We start from the raw sequence: 15,207 nt of genomic DNA, 5'->3' as shown, positions 1-15,207 counted from the left end.
ACCGATCAGCTTGCGAGCATCACTATGGACTCTCCATCGGGGGTGTAGCTTACATGGTAGAGCACTCGCTTAGCATGCGAGAGGAACTGGGATCGATACCCAGCACCTACAGACCTTTTTTAGTATTTATTGCTGTGGCAGGTCATGCTTTGTTGGATTTATAAAATAAAACAGCACGCGATACAAGCAGCCACCGACGCGAGAAAACCAGTTATCAATTGACATGGCTTCCCTCTTTCTCCACAAAATTCGTCACGTAATTACCGATCAGCTTGTGAGCATAACTATGGACTCTCCATAGGGGGTGTAGCTCAGATTGTAGAGCTCTCGCTTAGCATGCGAGGGGTACTGAGATCAATACTCAGCACATATAGACCTTCTTTTATCCATTGCTGTGGCAGGTCATGCTTTGCTTGATTTATAAATCAAAACAGCACGTGATACAAGCAGCCGTCGACGCGAGAAAACCAGTTCTCAGTTGATGCGGCTTCCCTCTTTCTCCAAAATATTCGTCAGGTAATTACCGATCGGCTTGCGAGCATAACTTTGGACTCTCCATCGGGGGTGTAGCTCAGACGGTAGAGCGCTCGCTTAGCATGCGAGAGGTACTGGGATCGATACCCAGCACCTCCAGACTTTTTTTTCATTCATTGCTATGGCAGGTGTTGCTTTGCTTGATTTATAAAACAAAACAGCGCGCGATACAAGCAGCCGTCCACGCGAGAAAACCAGTTCTCAATTGACGCGGCTTCTCTCTTTCTCCAAAATATTCGTCAGGTAATTACCGATCGGCTTGCGAGCATAACTTTTGACTCTCCATCGGGGGGTGTAGCTCAGATGGTAGAGCGCTCGCTTAGCATGCGAGAGGTACTGGGATCAATGCCCAGCACCTCCAGACCTTTATTTTAATTCATTGCTGCGGCAGGTCTTGCTTTGCTTGATTTGAAAAACAAAACAGCGCACGATACAAGCAGCCGTCGACGCGAGAAAACCAGTTCTCAGTTGACGCGGCTTCCCTATTTCTCCAAAATATTCGTCACGTAATTACCGATCAGCTTGTGAGCATAACTATGGACTCTCCATGGGGGTGTATCTCAGATGGTAGAGTGCTCGCTTAGCATGCGAGAGGTACTGGGATCGATACCCTGCACCTCCAGACTTTTTTTTCTTTATTGCTGTGGCAGGTCATGCTTTGCTTGATTTATAAAACAAAACAGCGCGCGATACAAGCAGCCGTCGACGCGAGAAAACCAGTTCTCAGTGTACGCGGCTTCCCGCTTTCTCAAAAATGTTCGTCACGTAATTACTGATCAGCTTGCGAGCATAACTTTGGACTCTCCATATGGGGTGTAGCTCAGATTGTGGAGCGCTCGCTTAGCATGCGAGAGGTACTGGGATCGATACCCAGCACTTCCAGACCTTTATTTTTATTCATTGCTATGGCAGCTCAAATTTTGCTTGATTTATAAACAAAACAGCGCGCGATACAAGCAGCCGTCGACGCGGGAAAACCAGTTCTCAGTTGACGCGGCTTCCCTCTTTCTCCAAAATATTCGTCAGGTAATTACCGATCGGCTTGCGAACATAACTTTTGACTCGCCATCGGGGGTGTAGCTCAGATTGTAGAGCGCTCGCAGCATGCCAGAAGTACTGGGATCGATACCCAGCACCTCCAGACTTTTTTTTATTCATTGCTGTGGCAGGTCATGCTTTGCTTGATTTATAAAACAAAACAGCGCCCGATACAAGCAGCCGTCGACGCGAGAAAACCAGTTCTCAGTTGACGCGGCTTCCCTCTTTCTCCAAAATATTCGTCAGGTAATTACCGATCGGCTTGCGAGCATAACTTTGGACTCTCCATCGGGGGTGTAGCTCAGACGGTAGAGCGCTCGCTTAGCATGCGAGAGGTACTGGGATCGATATTCAGCACCTCCAGACCTTTATTTTTATTCATTGCTGTGGCAGGTCATGCTTTGCTTGATTTATAAAACAAAACAGCGCGCGATACAAGCAGCCGTCGACGCGAGAAAACCAGTTCTCCATTAACGCGGCTTCTTTCTTTCTCCAAAATATTCGTCAGGTAATTACCGATCAGCTTGTGAGCATAACTATGGACTCCCCATATGGGGTGTAGCTCAGATTGTAGAGCGCTCGCTTAGCATGCGAGAGGTACTGGGATCGATACCCAGCACCTCCAGACCTTTATTTTTATTCATTTTTTGGCAGGTCATGCTTTGCTTGAGTTATAAAACAAAACAGCGCGCGATACAAGCAGCCGTCGACGCGAGAAAACCAGTTCTCAGTGGACGCGGCTTCCCTCTTTCTCCAAAATATTCGTCAGGTAATTACCGATCGGCTTGCGAGCATAACTTTGGACTCGCCATCGGGGGTGTAGCTCATATGGTAGAGTGCTCGCTTAGCATGCGAGAGGTACTAGGATTGATACCCAGCACCTTCGGACTTTTATTTTATTTCATTGCATTGGCAGGTCTTGCTTTGCTTGATTTAAAAAAACAAAACAGCGGGCGTTACAAGCAGCCGTCGATGAGATAAAACCAGTTCTGTATTGACGCGGCTTCCCTCTTTCTGCAGAAGTTTCGTCACGTAGTTACCGATCAGCTGATGAGCATAACTAAGGACTCTCCATCGGGGGTGTAGCTCAGATGGTAGAGCGCTCGCTTAGCATGCGAGAAGTACTGGGATTGATACCCCGCACCTCCAGACCTTTTTTTATTCATTGCTGTGGCAGGTCATGCTTTGCTTGATTGATAAAACGAAACAGCGCGCGATACACGCAGCCGTTGACGCGAAAAATTCAGTTCTCAGTGTACGCGGCTTCCCTCTTTCTCCAAAATATTCGTCACGTAATTACCGATCAGCCCTCGAGCATAACTTTGGACTCTCCATCGGGGGTGTAGCTCAGACGGTAGAGCGCTCGCTTAGCATGCGAGAGGTACTGGGATCGATATTCAGCACCTCCAGACTTTTTTTTATTCATTGCTGTGGCAGGTCATGCTTTGCTTGATTTATAAAACAAAACAGCGCCCGATACAAGCAGCCGTCGACGCGAGAAAACCAGTTCTCAGTTGACGCGGCTTCCCTTTTTCTCCAAAATATTCGTCAGGTAATTACCGATCGGCTTGTGAGCATAACTTTGGACTCTCCAACGGGGGTATAGCTCAGACGGTAGAGCGCTCGCTTAGCATGCGATAGGTACTGGGATCGATATTCAGCACCTCCAGACCTTTATTTTTATTCATTGCTGTGGCAGGTCATGCTGTGCTTGATTTATAAAACAAAACAGCGCGCAATACAAGCAGCCGTCGACGCGACAAAACCAGTTCTTCATTAACGCGGCTTCTCTCTTTCTCCAAAATATTCGTCACGTAATTACCGATCAGCTTGTGAGCATAACTTTGGACTCCCCATAGGGGGTGTAGCTCAGATTGTAGAGCGCTCGCTTAGCATGCGAGAGGTACTGGGATCGATACCCAGCACCTCCAGACCTTTATTTTTATTCTTTTCTATGGCAGGTCATGCTTTGCTTGAGTTATAAAACAAAACAGCGCGCGATACAAGCAGCCATCGACGCGAGAATACCAGTTCTCAGTTGACGCGGCCTCCCTCCTTCTCCACAAAATTCCCAACGTAATTACCGTTCAGCTTGTGAGCCTAACTATGGACTCTCTATCTGGGGTGTAGCTCAGATGGTAGAGCGCTCGCTTAGCGGGCGAGAGGTACTGGGGTTGATACCCAGCACCACCAGACCTTTTTTTATTCATTGCTGTGGCAGGTCATGCTTTGCTTGATTGATAAAACGAAACAGTGCGCGATACACGCAGCCGTTGACGCGAAAAATTCAGTTCTCAGTTGACGCGGCTTTGCTCTTTCTCTAAAATATTCACAACGTAATTACCGTTCAGCTTGTGAGCCTAACTATGGACTCTCTATCTGGGGTGTAGCTCAGATGGTAGAGCGCTCGCTTAGCATGCGAGAGGTACTGGGATCGATACGCAGCACCTCCAGACTTTTTTTTATTCATTGCTGTGGCAGGTCATGCTTTGCTTGATTTATAAAACAAAACAGCGTGCGATACAAGCAGCCGTTGACGCGAGAAAACCAGTTCTCAGTGTACGCGGCTTCCCTCTTTCTCCAAAATATTCGTCACGTAATTACCGATCAGCTTGCGAGCATAACTTTGGACTCTCCATCGGGGGTGTAGCTCAGACGGTAGAGCGCTCGCTTAGCATGCGAGAGGTACTGGGATCGATACCCAGCACCTCCAGACCTTTATTTTCATTCATTTCTATGGCAGGTCATGCTTTGCTTGAGTTATAAAACAAAACAGCGCGTGATACAAGCAGCCGTCAACGCGAGAAAACCAGTGCTCAGTTGACGCGGCTTCGCTCTTTCTCTAAAATATTCGCAACGTAATTACTGATCAGCTTGTGAGCATAACTATGGACTCTCCATCGGGGGTGTAGCTCAGATGGTAGAGTGCTCGCTTAGCATGCGAGAGGTACTAGGATCGATACCCAGCACCTTCGGACTTTTATTTTATTTCATTGCATTGGCAGGTCTTGCTTTGCTTGATTTAAAAAACAAAACAGCGGGCGTTACAAGCAGCCGTCGATGAGATAAAACCAGTTCTGTATTGACGCGGCTTCCCTCTTTCTGCAGTTTTGTCACGTAGTTACCGATCAGCTTGTGAGCATAACTGTGGCCTCTCCGTCGGTAGTGCAGCTAAGATGGTAGAGCGCTCGCTTAGCATGCGAGAGGTACTTAGATCGATACCCAGCACCTCCAGACCTTTTTTTTATTCATTGCTGTGGCAGGTCATGCTTTGCTTGAGTTATAAAACAAAACAGCGCGCGTTACAAGCAGCCGTCGACGCGAGAAACCCAGTTCTCAGCTGACGCGGTTTCCCTCTTTCTGCAGAAGTGTCGTCACGTAGTTACCGATCAGCTGATGAGCATAACGAAGGACTCTCCATCGGGGCTGTAGCATGATGGTAGAGCGCTCGCTTAGCATGCGAGAGGTACTGGGATCGATACCCAGCACCTCCAGACTTTTATTTTATTTCATTGCTGTGGCAGGTCTTGCTTTGCTTGATTTAAAAAAACAAAACAGCGCGCGTTAGAAGCAGCCGTCGACGCGAGAAAACCAGTTCTCAGCTGACGCGGCTTTCCTCTTTCTACAGAAGTTTCGTCACGTAGTTACCGATCAGCTTGTGTACATAACTATGGACACTCCATGGGGGGGTGTAGCTCAGATGGTAGAGCTCTCGCTTAGCATGCGAGAGGTACTGGGATCGATACCCAGCACCTCCACACCTTTATTTTAATTCATTGCTGCGGCAGGTCTTGCTTTGCTTGATTTGAAAAACAAAACAGCGCGCGTTACAAGCAGCCGTCGATGCGAGAAAACCAGTTCTCAATTGACATGGCTTCCCTCTTTCTCCAAAATATTCGTCAAATATTTACCGATCATCTTGTGAGCATGACAATTGACTCTCCCTCGGGGGAGTAGCTCACATGGTAGAGCACTCGCTTGGCATGCGAGAGGTACTGGGATCGATACCCAGCACCTCCAGACCTTTTTCTATCCATTGCTGTGGCAGGTCATGCTTTGCTTGATTTATAAAACAAAATAGCGCACGATACAAGCAGCCGTCGACGCGAGAAAACCAGTTCTCAGTTGACGCGGCTTCCCTATTTCTCCAAAATATTCGTCACGTAATTACCGATCAGCTTGTGAGCATAACTATGGACTCTCCATAGGGGGTGTAGCTCAGATTGTGGAGCGCTCGCTTAGCATGCGAGAGGTACTGTGATCGATACCCAGCACTTCCAGACCTTTATTTTTATTCATTGCTATGGCAGCTCAAGTTTTGCTTGATTTATAAACAAAACAGCGCGCGATACAAGCAGCCGTCGACGCGAGAAAACCAGTTCTCAATTGACGCGGCTTCTCTCTTTCTCCAAAATATTCGTCACGTAATTACCGATCAGCTTGTGAGCATAATTATAGACTCTCCATCGGGGGTGTAGCTCAGGTGGTAGAGTGCTCGCTGAGCATGCGAGAGGTACTGGGATCGATACCCAGCACATCCAGACCTTTTTTTATTCATTGCTGTGGCAGGTCATGCTATGCTTGATTTATAAACAAAACAGCGCGCGATACAAGCAGCCATCGACGCGAGAATACCAGTTCTCAGTTGACGCGGCCTCCCTCTTTCTCCACAAAATTCGCAACGTAATTACCGTTCAGCTTGTGAGCCTAACTATGGACTCTCTTTCGGGGGTGTAGCTCAGATGGTAGAGCGCTCGCTTAGCATGCGAGAGGTACTGGGATCGAAACCCAGCACCTCCAGACCTTTTTTTATTCATTGCTGTGGCACGTCATGCTTTGCTTGCTTGATAAAACGAAACAGCGCGCGATACAAGCAGCCATCGACGCGAGAAAACCAGTGCTCAGTTGACGCGGCTTTGCTCTTTCTCTAAAATATTCGCAACGTAATTACCGATCAGCTTGTGAACATAACTATGGACTCTCTATCGAGGGTGTAGCTCAGATGGTAGAGTGCTCGCTGAGCATGCGAGAGGTACTGGGATCGATACCCAGCACATCCAGACCTTTTTTTATTCATTGCTGTGGCAGGTCATGCTTTGCTTGATTTATAAAACAAAACAGCGCGTGATACAAGCAGCCATCGACGCGAGAAAACCAGTGCTCAGTTGACGCGGCTTCGCTCTTTCTCTAAAATATTCGCAACGTAATTACCGATCAGCTTGTGAACATAACTATGGACTCTCTATCGAGGGTGTAGCTCAGATGGTAGAGCGCTCGCTTAGCATGCGAGAGGTACTGGGATCGATACCCAGCACCTCCAAACCTTTTTTTATTCATTGTTGTGGCAGGTCATGCTTTGCTTAATTTGTAAAACAAAACAGCGCGCGATACAAGCAGCCGTCGACGCGAGAAAACCAGTTTTCAGTTGACGCGGCTTCCCTCTTTCTGCAGAAGTTTTGTCACGTAGTTACCGATCAGCTTGTGAGCATAACTATGGACTCTCCATCGGGGGTGTAGCTCAGATGGTAGAGCGCTCGCTTAGCATGCGAGAGGTACTGGGATTGATACCCAGCACCTCAAGACCTTTTTTTATTCATTGCTGTGGCAGGTCATGCTTTGCTTGATTTATAAAAAAAACAGCGCGCGATACAAGCAGCCGTCGACGCGCGAAAACCAGTTCTCAGTTGACGCGGCCTCCCTCTTTCTCCACAAAATTCGTCACGTAATTACCTATCAGCTTCTGAGCATAACTATGGACTCTCCATAGGGGGTGTAGCTCAGATGGTAGAGCACTCGCTTAGCATGCGAGAGGTACTGGAATCGAAACCCAGCACCTCCAGACCTTTTTTTATTCATTGCTGTGGCAGGTCAAGCTTTGCTTGATTTATAAAAGAAAACAGCGCGCGATACAAGCAGCCGTCGACGCGAGAAATCCAGTTCTCAGTTAACGCGGCTTCCCTCTTTCTCCAAAATATTCGTCACTTAATTACCGATCAGCTTGCGAGCATAACTATGGACTCTCCATCGGGGGTGTAGCTCAGATGGTAGAGCGCTCGCTTAGCATGCGAGAGGTACTGGGATCGATACCCAGCACCTCCAGGCTTTTATTTTATTTCATTGCTGTGGCAGGTCTTGCTTTGCTTGATTTAAAAAACAAAACAGCGCGCTTTACAAGCAGCCGTCGATGCGACAAAACCAGTTCTCAATTGACACGGCTTCCTTCTTTCTGCAGAAGTTTTGTCACGAAGTTACCGATCAGCTTATGAGCATAACTATGGACCCTCCATCGGGAGTGCAGCTCAGATGGTAGAGCGCTCGCTTAGCATGACAGAGGTACTGGGATCGATACCCAGCACCTCCAGACCTTTTTTTTATTCTTTGCTGTGGCAGGTCATGGTTTGCTTGAGGTATAAAAAAAACAGCGCGCGTTACAAGCAATTGTCGACGCGAGAAAACCAGATCTCAGATGGCGCGAATTCCCTCTTTCTGCAGAAGTTTCGTCACGTAGTTACCGATCAGCTTGTGAGCCTAACTATGGACTCTCCATTGGGGGTGTAGCTCAGATGGTAGAGCACTCGCTTAGCATGCGAGAGGTACTGGGATCGATACCCAGCACCTCCCGACTTTTATTTTATTTCATTGCTGTGGCAGGTCTTGCTTTGCTTGATTTAAAAAACAAAACAGTGCGCATTACAAGCAGCCGTCGACGCGAGAAAACCAGTTCTCAGCTGACGCGGCTTCCCTCTTTCTGCAGAAGTTTCGTCACGTATTTACCGATCAGCTTGTGTACATAACTATGGACTCTCCATCGGGGGGTGTAGCTCAGATGGTAGAGCACTCGCTTAGCATGCGAGAGGTACTGGGATCGATACCCAGCACCTCCAGACCTTTATTTTAATTCATTGCTGCGGCAGGTCTTGCTTTGCTTGATTTATAAAACAAAACAGCGCGCGATACAAGCAGCCGTCGACGCGAGAAAACCAGTTCTCAGTTGACGCGGCTTCCCTATTTCTCCAAAATATTTGTCACGTAATTACCGATCAGCTTGTGAGCATAACTATGGACTCTCCATGAGGGTGTAGCTAAGACAATAAAGAAAAAAAAGGGGGTGTAGCTCAGATGGTAGAGCGCTCGCTAAGCATGCGAGGGGTACTTGGATCGATACCCCGCACCTCCAGACCTTTCTTTATTCATTGCTGTGGCAGGTCATGCTTTGCGTGATTTCTAAAACAAAACAGCGCGCGATACAAGCAGCTTTCGACGCGAGAAAACCAGTTCTCAGTTGACGCGGCTTCTCTCTTTCTAGAAAATATTCGTCACGTAACTACCGATCAGCTTGTGAGCATAACTATGGACTCCCCATAGGGGGTGTAGCTCAGATTGTAGAGCGCTCGCTTAGCATGCGAGAGGTACTGGGATCGATACCCAGCACATCCAGACCTTTATTTTTATTCATTGCTATGGCAGCTCAAGTTTCTTGATTTATAATACAAAACAGCGCGCGATAGAAGCAGCCGTCGACGCGAGAAAGCCAGTTCTCTGTTGACGCGGCCTCCCTCTTTCTCCACAAAATTCGTCACGTAATTACCGATCAGCTTCTGAGCATAACTATGGACTCTCCATAGGGGGTGTAGCTCAGATTGTAGAGTGCTTGCTTAGCATGCGAGAGGTACTGAGATCGATACCCAGCACTTCCAGACCTTTATTTTTATTCATTGCTATGGCAGGTCATGCTTTGCTTGAGTTATAAAACAAAACAGCGCGCGATACAAGCAGCCATCGACGCGAGAAAACCAGTTCACAGTTGACGCGCCCTCCCTCTTTCTCCACAAAATTCGTCACGTAATTACCGATCAGCTTCTGAGCATAACTATGGACTCTCCATAGGGGGTGTAGCTCAGATTGTAGAGTGCTCGCTTAGCATGCGAGAGGTAGTAGGTTCGATACCCAGCACCTCCAGGCCTTTTTTTATTCATTGCTGTGGCAGGTCATGCTTTGCTTGATTTATAAAACAAAACAGCGCGTGATACAAGCAGCCGTCGACGCGAGAAATCCAGTTCTCAGTTGACGCGGCTTCCCTCTTTCTCCAAAATATTCGTCACGTAATTACCGAGCAGCTTGCGAGCATAACTATGGACTCTCCATCGGGGGTGTAGCTCAGATGGTAGAGTGCTCGCTTAGCATGCGAGAGGTACTGGGATCGATAACCAGCACCTTCAAACTTTTATTTTATTTCATTGCATTGGCAGGTCTTGCTTTGCTTGATTATAAAAACAAAACAGCGCGCGTTACAAGCAGCCGTCGATTCGATAAAACCAGTTCTGAATTGACGCGGCTTCCCTCTTTCTGCAGAAGTTTTGTCACGTAGTTACCGATCATCTTGTGAGCATAACTATGGCCTCTCCATCGGGAGTGCAGCTAAGATGGTAGAGCGCTCGCTTAGCATGCGAGAGGTACTGGGATCGTTACCTAGCACCTCCAGACCTTTTTTACTCATTGCTGTGGCAGGTCATGCTTTGCTTGAGTTATAAAACAAAACAGCGCGCGATACAAGCAGCCATCGACGCGAGAAAACCAGTTCTCAGTTGACGCGGCCTCCCTCTTTCTCCACGAAATTCGTCACGTAATTGCCAATCAGCTTCTGAGCATAACTATGGACTCTCCATAGGGGGTGTAGCTCAGATTGTAGAGCGCTCGCTTAGCATGCGAGAGGTACTGGGATTGATACCCAGCACCTCCAGACCTTTATTTTTATTCATTTCTATGGCAGGTCATGCTTTGCTTGAGTTATAAAACAAAACAGCGCGCGATACAAGCAGCCATCGACGCGAGAATACCAGTTCTCAGTTGACGCGGCCTCCCTCTTTCTCCACAAAATTCGCAACGTAATTACCGATCAGCTTGTGAGCCTAACGATGGATTCTCCATCGGGGGTGTAGCTCAGATGGTAGAGTGCTCGCTTAGCATGCGAGAGGTACTGGGATCGATACCCAGCACCTTCAGACTTTCATTTTATTTCATTGCATTGGCAGGTCTTGCTTTGCTTGATTTAAAAAACAAAACAGCGCGCGTTACAAGCAGCCGTCGATGCGATAAAACCAGTTCTGAATTGACGCGGCTTCCCTCTTTCTGCAGAAGTTTTGTCACGTAGTTACCGATCAGCTTGTGAGCATAACTATGGCCTATCCATCGGGAGTGCAGCTAAAATGGTAGAGCGCTCGCTTAGCATGCGAGAGGTACTGTGATCGATACCCAGCACCTCCAGACCTCTTTTTACTCATTGCTGTGGCAGGTCATGCTTTGTTTGAGTTAGAAAACAAAACAGCGTGCGTTAGAAGCAGCCGTCGACGCGAGAAAACCAGTTCTCAGCTGACGCGGTTTCCCTCTTTCTGCAGAAGTTTCGTCACGTAGTTACCGACCAGCTGGTGAGCATAACTAAGGAGTCTCCATCGGGGGTGTAGCTCAGATGGTAGAGCGCTCGCTTAGCATGCGAGAGGTACTGGGATTGATACCCAGCACCTCCAGACTTTTTTTATTCATTGCTGTGGCAGGTCATGCTTTGCTTGAGTTATAAAACAAAACAGCGCGCGATACAAGCAGCCATCGACGCGAGAATACCAGTTCTCAGTTGACACGGCCTCCCTCTATCTCCAAAATATTCGTCACGTAATTACCGATCAGCTTGTGAGCCTAACTATGGACTCTCTATCGGGGGTGTAGCTCAGATGGTAGAGCGCTTGCTTAGCATGCGAAAGGTACTGGGATCGATACCCAGCACCTCCAGACCTTTTTTTTTTCATTGCTGTGGCAGGTCATGCTTTGCTTGATTTAAAAAACAAAACAGCGCGCGTTACAAGCAGCCGTCGATGCGAGAAAACCAGTTCTCAATTGACGCGGCTTCCCTCTTTCTGCAGAAGTTTTGTCACGAAGTTACTGATCAGCTTGTGAGCCTAACTATGGACCCTCCATCGCGAGTGCAGCTCAGATGGTAGAGCGCTCGCTTAGCATGCGAGAGGTACTGGGATCGATACCCAGCACCTCCAGACTTTTATTTTATTTCATTGCTGTGGCAGGTCTTGCTTTGCTTGATTTAAAAAAACAAAACAGCGCGCGTTAGAAGCAGCCGTCGACGCGAGAAAACCAGTTCTCAGCTGACGCGGCTTTCCTCTTTCTACAGAAGTTTCGTCACGTAGTTACCGATCAGCTTGTGTACATAACTATGGACACTCCATGGGGGGGTGTAGCTCAGATGGTAGAGCGCTCGCTTAGCATGCGAGAGGTACTGGGATCGATACCCAGCACCTCCACACCTTTATTTTAATTCATTGCTGCGGCAGGTCTTGCTTTGCTTGATTTGAAAAACAAAACAGCGCGCGTTACAAGCAGCCGTCGATGCGAGAAAACCAGTTCTCAATTGACATGGCTTCCCTCTTTCTCCAAAATATTCGTCAAATATTTACCGATCATCTTGTGAGCATGACAATTGACTCTCCCTCGGGGGAGTAGCTCACATGGTAGAGCACTCGCTTGGCATGCGAGAGGTACTGGGATCGATACCCAGCACCTCCAGACCTTTTTCTATCCATTGCTGTGGCAGGTCATGCTTTGCTTGATTTATAAAACAAAACAGCGCGCGATACAAGCAGCCGTCGACGCGAGAAAACCAGTTCTCAGTTGAAGCGGCTTCCCTATTTCACCAAAATATTCGTCACGTAATTACCGATCAGCTTGTGAGCATAACTATGGACTCTCCATTGGGGGTGTAGCTCAGACAATAAAGAAAAAAAGGGGGTGTAGCTCAGATGGTAGAGTGCTCGCTTAGCACGCGAGAGGTACTGGGATCAATACCCCGCACCTCCAGACCTTTCTTTATTCATTGCTGTGGCAGGTCATGCTTTGCGTGATTTCTTAAACAAAACAGCGCGCGATACAAGCAGCTGTCGACGCGAGAAAACCAGTTCTCAGTTGACGTGGCTTCCCTCTTTCTCTAAAATATTCGTCACGTAATTATCGATCAGCTTGCGAGCATAATTATGGACTCTCCATCGGGGGTGTAGTAGCTCAGATGGTAGAGCGCTGGCTTAGCATGCGAGAGGTGCTGGGATCGATACCCAGCACCTCCAGACCTTTTTTTATTCATTGCTGTGGCAGGTCATGATTTGCTTGATTTATAAAACAAAACAGCGCGCGATACAAGCATTTGTCGACGCGAGAAAACCAGTTCTCAGTTGACGCGGCTTCCCTCTTTCTCCAAAATATTTGTCACGTAATTACCGATCAGCTTGCGAGCATAACTTTGGACTCTCCATCGGGGGTGTAGCTCAGACGGTAGAGCGCTCGCTTAGCATGCGAGAGGTACTGGGATCGATACCCAGCACCTCCAGACCTTTATTTTTATTCATTGCTGTGGCAGGTCATGCTTTGCTTGATTTATAAAACAAAACAGCGCGCGATACAAGCAGCCGTCGACGCGAGAAAACCAGTTCTCAATTGACGCGGATTTTCTCTTTCTCCAAAATATTCGTCACGTAATTACCGAGCAGCTTGCGAGCATAACTATGGACTCTCCATCGCGGGTGTAGCTCAGATGGTAGAGTGCTCGCTTAGCATGCGAGAGGTACTGGGATCGATACCCAGCACCTTCCGACTTTTATTTTATTTCATTGCATTGGCAGGTCTTGCTTTGGTTGATTTAAAAAACAAAACAGCGCGCGTTACAAGCAGCCGTCGATGCGATAAAACCAGTTCTGAATTGACGCGGCTTCCCTCTTTCTGCAGAAGTTTTGTCACGTAGTTACCGATCAGCTTGTGAGCATAACTATGGCCTCTCCATCGGGAGTGCAGCTAAAATGGTAGAGCGCTCGCTTAGCATGCGAGAGGTACTGGGATCGATACCCAGCACCTCCAGACCTCTTTTTACTCATTGCTGTGGCAGGTCATGCTTTGTTTGAGTTTGAAAACAAAACAGCGTGCGTTACAAGCAGCCATCGACGCGAGAATAGCAGTTCTCAGTTGACGCGGCCTCCCTCTTTCTCCACAAAATTCGCAACGTAATTACCGATCAGCTTGTGAGCCTAACTATGGACTCTCTATCGGGGGGGTAGCTCAGATGGTAGAGCGCTCGCTTAGCATTCGAGAGGTACTGGGATCGATAACCAGCACCTCCAGACCTTTTTTTATTCATTGCTATGGCAGGTCATGCTTTGCTTGATTGATAAAACGAAACAGCGCGCGATACACGCAGCCGTCGACGCGAAAATTCAGTTCTCAGTTGACGCGGCTTCCCTCTTTCTCCAAAATATTCGTCACGTAATTACCGAGCAGCTTGCGAGCATAACTATGGACTCTCCATCGGGGGTGTAGCTCAGAATGTAGAGTGCTCGCTTAGCAAGCGAGAGGTACTGGGATCGATACCCAGCACCTTCAGACTTTTATTTTATTTCATTGCATTGGCAGGTCTTGCTTTTCTTGATTTAAAAAACAAAACAGCGCGCGTTACAAGCAGCCGTCGATGCGATAAAACCAGTTCTGAATTGACGCGGCTTCCCTCTTTCTGCAGAAGTTTTGTCACGTAATTACCGATCAGCTTGTGAGCCTAACTATGGACTCTCTATCGGGGGTGTAGCTCAGATGGTAGAGCGCTCGCTTAGCATGCGAGAGGTACTGGGATCGATACCCAGCACCTCCAGACCTTTTTTTTATTCATTGCTGTGGCAGGTCATGCTTTGCTTGATTTAAAAAACAAAACAGCGCGCGTTACAAGCAGCCGTCGATGCGAGAAAACCAGTTCTCAATTGACGCGGCTTCCCTCTTTCTGCAGAAGTTTTGTCACGAAGTTACTGATCAGCTTGTGAGCATAACTATGGACCCTCCATCGGGAGTGCAGCTCAGATGGTAGAGCGCTCGCTTAGCATGCGAGAGGTACTGGGATCGATACCCAGCACCTCAAGACTTTATTTTATTTCATTGCTGTGGCAGGTCTTGCTTTGCTTGATTTAAAAAAACAAAACAGCGCGCGTTAGAAGCAGCCGTCGACGCGAGAAAACCAGTTCTCAGCTGACGCGGCTTCCCTCTTTCTACAGAAGTTTCGTCCCGTAGTTACCGATCAGCTTGTGTACATAACTATGGACACTCCATGGGGGGGTGTAGCTCAGATGGTAGAGCGCTCGCTTAGCATGCGAGAGGTACTGGGATCGATACCCAGCACCTCCACACCTTTATTTTAATTCATTGCTGCGGCAGGTCTTGCTTTGCTTGATTTGAAAAACAAAACAGCGCGCGTTACAAGCAGCCGTCGATGCGAGAAAACCAGTTCTCAATTGACACGGCTTCCCTCTTTCTCCAAAATATTCGTCAAATATTTACCGATCATCTTGTGAGCATGACAATTGGCTCTCCCTCGGGGGAGTAGCTCACATGGTAGAGCACTCGCTTAGCATGCGAGAGGTACTGGGATCGATACCCAGCACCTCCAGACCTTTTTCTATCCATTGCTGTGGCAGGTCATGCTTTGCTTGTTTTATAAAACAAAACAGCGCGCGATACAAGCAGCCGTCGACGCGAGAAAACCAGTTCTCAGTTGACGCGGCTTCCCTCTTTCTCCAAAATATTCGTCACGTAATTACCGATCAGCTT

General features: G+C 47.8%; 19 non-coding genes across 19 annotated transcripts; all 19 read left to right on the top strand.

Annotated features, from left to right (window-relative positions):
- Positions 1–560: 560 nt before the first annotated feature.
- On the top strand, positions 561–633 carry TRNAA-AGC (transfer RNA alanine (anticodon AGC)). The gene has a single exon. It is a non-coding gene; the product is annotated as a tRNA-Ala (tRNA).
- Positions 634–822: 189 nt separating this feature from the next.
- TRNAA-AGC (transfer RNA alanine (anticodon AGC)) lies at positions 823–895 on the top strand. Its single transcript has one exon. It is a non-coding gene; the product is annotated as a tRNA-Ala (tRNA).
- Positions 896–3,430: 2,535 nt separating this feature from the next.
- TRNAA-AGC (transfer RNA alanine (anticodon AGC)) lies at positions 3,431–3,503 on the top strand. The gene has a single exon. It is a non-coding gene; the product is annotated as a tRNA-Ala (tRNA).
- A 709-nt stretch (positions 3,504–4,212) lies between these two features.
- Positions 4,213–4,285, top strand: TRNAA-AGC (transfer RNA alanine (anticodon AGC)). Its single transcript has one exon. It is a non-coding gene; the product is annotated as a tRNA-Ala (tRNA).
- Positions 4,286–5,257: 972 nt separating this feature from the next.
- On the top strand, positions 5,258–5,330 carry TRNAA-AGC (transfer RNA alanine (anticodon AGC)). Its single transcript has one exon. It is a non-coding gene; the product is annotated as a tRNA-Ala (tRNA).
- A 969-nt stretch (positions 5,331–6,299) lies between these two features.
- On the top strand, positions 6,300–6,372 carry TRNAA-AGC (transfer RNA alanine (anticodon AGC)). The gene has a single exon. It is a non-coding gene; the product is annotated as a tRNA-Ala (tRNA).
- Positions 6,373–6,819: 447 nt separating this feature from the next.
- Positions 6,820–6,892, top strand: TRNAA-AGC (transfer RNA alanine (anticodon AGC)). Its single transcript has one exon. It is a non-coding gene; the product is annotated as a tRNA-Ala (tRNA).
- Positions 6,893–7,338: 446 nt separating this feature from the next.
- Positions 7,339–7,411, top strand: TRNAA-AGC (transfer RNA alanine (anticodon AGC)). The gene has a single exon. It is a non-coding gene; the product is annotated as a tRNA-Ala (tRNA).
- Positions 7,412–7,598: 187 nt separating this feature from the next.
- Positions 7,599–7,671, top strand: TRNAA-AGC (transfer RNA alanine (anticodon AGC)). Its single transcript has one exon. It is a non-coding gene; the product is annotated as a tRNA-Ala (tRNA).
- Positions 7,672–8,120: 449 nt separating this feature from the next.
- On the top strand, positions 8,121–8,193 carry TRNAA-AGC (transfer RNA alanine (anticodon AGC)). The gene has a single exon. It is a non-coding gene; the product is annotated as a tRNA-Ala (tRNA).
- A 190-nt stretch (positions 8,194–8,383) lies between these two features.
- On the top strand, positions 8,384–8,456 carry TRNAA-AGC (transfer RNA alanine (anticodon AGC)). The gene has a single exon. It is a non-coding gene; the product is annotated as a tRNA-Ala (tRNA).
- A 2,045-nt stretch (positions 8,457–10,501) lies between these two features.
- TRNAA-AGC (transfer RNA alanine (anticodon AGC)) lies at positions 10,502–10,574 on the top strand. Its single transcript has one exon. It is a non-coding gene; the product is annotated as a tRNA-Ala (tRNA).
- A 449-nt stretch (positions 10,575–11,023) lies between these two features.
- Positions 11,024–11,096, top strand: TRNAA-AGC (transfer RNA alanine (anticodon AGC)). Its single transcript has one exon. It is a non-coding gene; the product is annotated as a tRNA-Ala (tRNA).
- A 186-nt stretch (positions 11,097–11,282) lies between these two features.
- On the top strand, positions 11,283–11,355 carry TRNAA-AGC (transfer RNA alanine (anticodon AGC)). The gene has a single exon. It is a non-coding gene; the product is annotated as a tRNA-Ala (tRNA).
- Positions 11,356–11,806: 451 nt separating this feature from the next.
- TRNAA-AGC (transfer RNA alanine (anticodon AGC)) lies at positions 11,807–11,879 on the top strand. Its single transcript has one exon. It is a non-coding gene; the product is annotated as a tRNA-Ala (tRNA).
- Positions 11,880–12,359: 480 nt separating this feature from the next.
- Positions 12,360–12,432, top strand: TRNAA-AGC (transfer RNA alanine (anticodon AGC)). Its single transcript has one exon. It is a non-coding gene; the product is annotated as a tRNA-Ala (tRNA).
- Positions 12,433–12,882: 450 nt separating this feature from the next.
- TRNAA-AGC (transfer RNA alanine (anticodon AGC)) lies at positions 12,883–12,955 on the top strand. Its single transcript has one exon. It is a non-coding gene; the product is annotated as a tRNA-Ala (tRNA).
- A 1,232-nt stretch (positions 12,956–14,187) lies between these two features.
- Positions 14,188–14,260, top strand: TRNAA-AGC (transfer RNA alanine (anticodon AGC)). Its single transcript has one exon. It is a non-coding gene; the product is annotated as a tRNA-Ala (tRNA).
- A 451-nt stretch (positions 14,261–14,711) lies between these two features.
- On the top strand, positions 14,712–14,784 carry TRNAA-AGC (transfer RNA alanine (anticodon AGC)). Its single transcript has one exon. It is a non-coding gene; the product is annotated as a tRNA-Ala (tRNA).
- The last annotated feature ends 423 nt before the right edge of the window (positions 14,785–15,207 follow it).

Source organism: Rhipicephalus microplus, chromosome X, assembly GCF_043290135.1.
Source record: "Rhipicephalus microplus isolate Deutch F79 chromosome X, USDA_Rmic, whole genome shotgun sequence".
In the NCBI taxonomy this organism is placed as follows: domain Eukaryota; kingdom Metazoa; phylum Arthropoda; class Arachnida; order Ixodida; family Ixodidae; genus Rhipicephalus; species Rhipicephalus microplus.
Note: the sequence above shows the minus strand (reverse complement) of the source record. Positions and strands in the feature narration are given on the sequence as shown.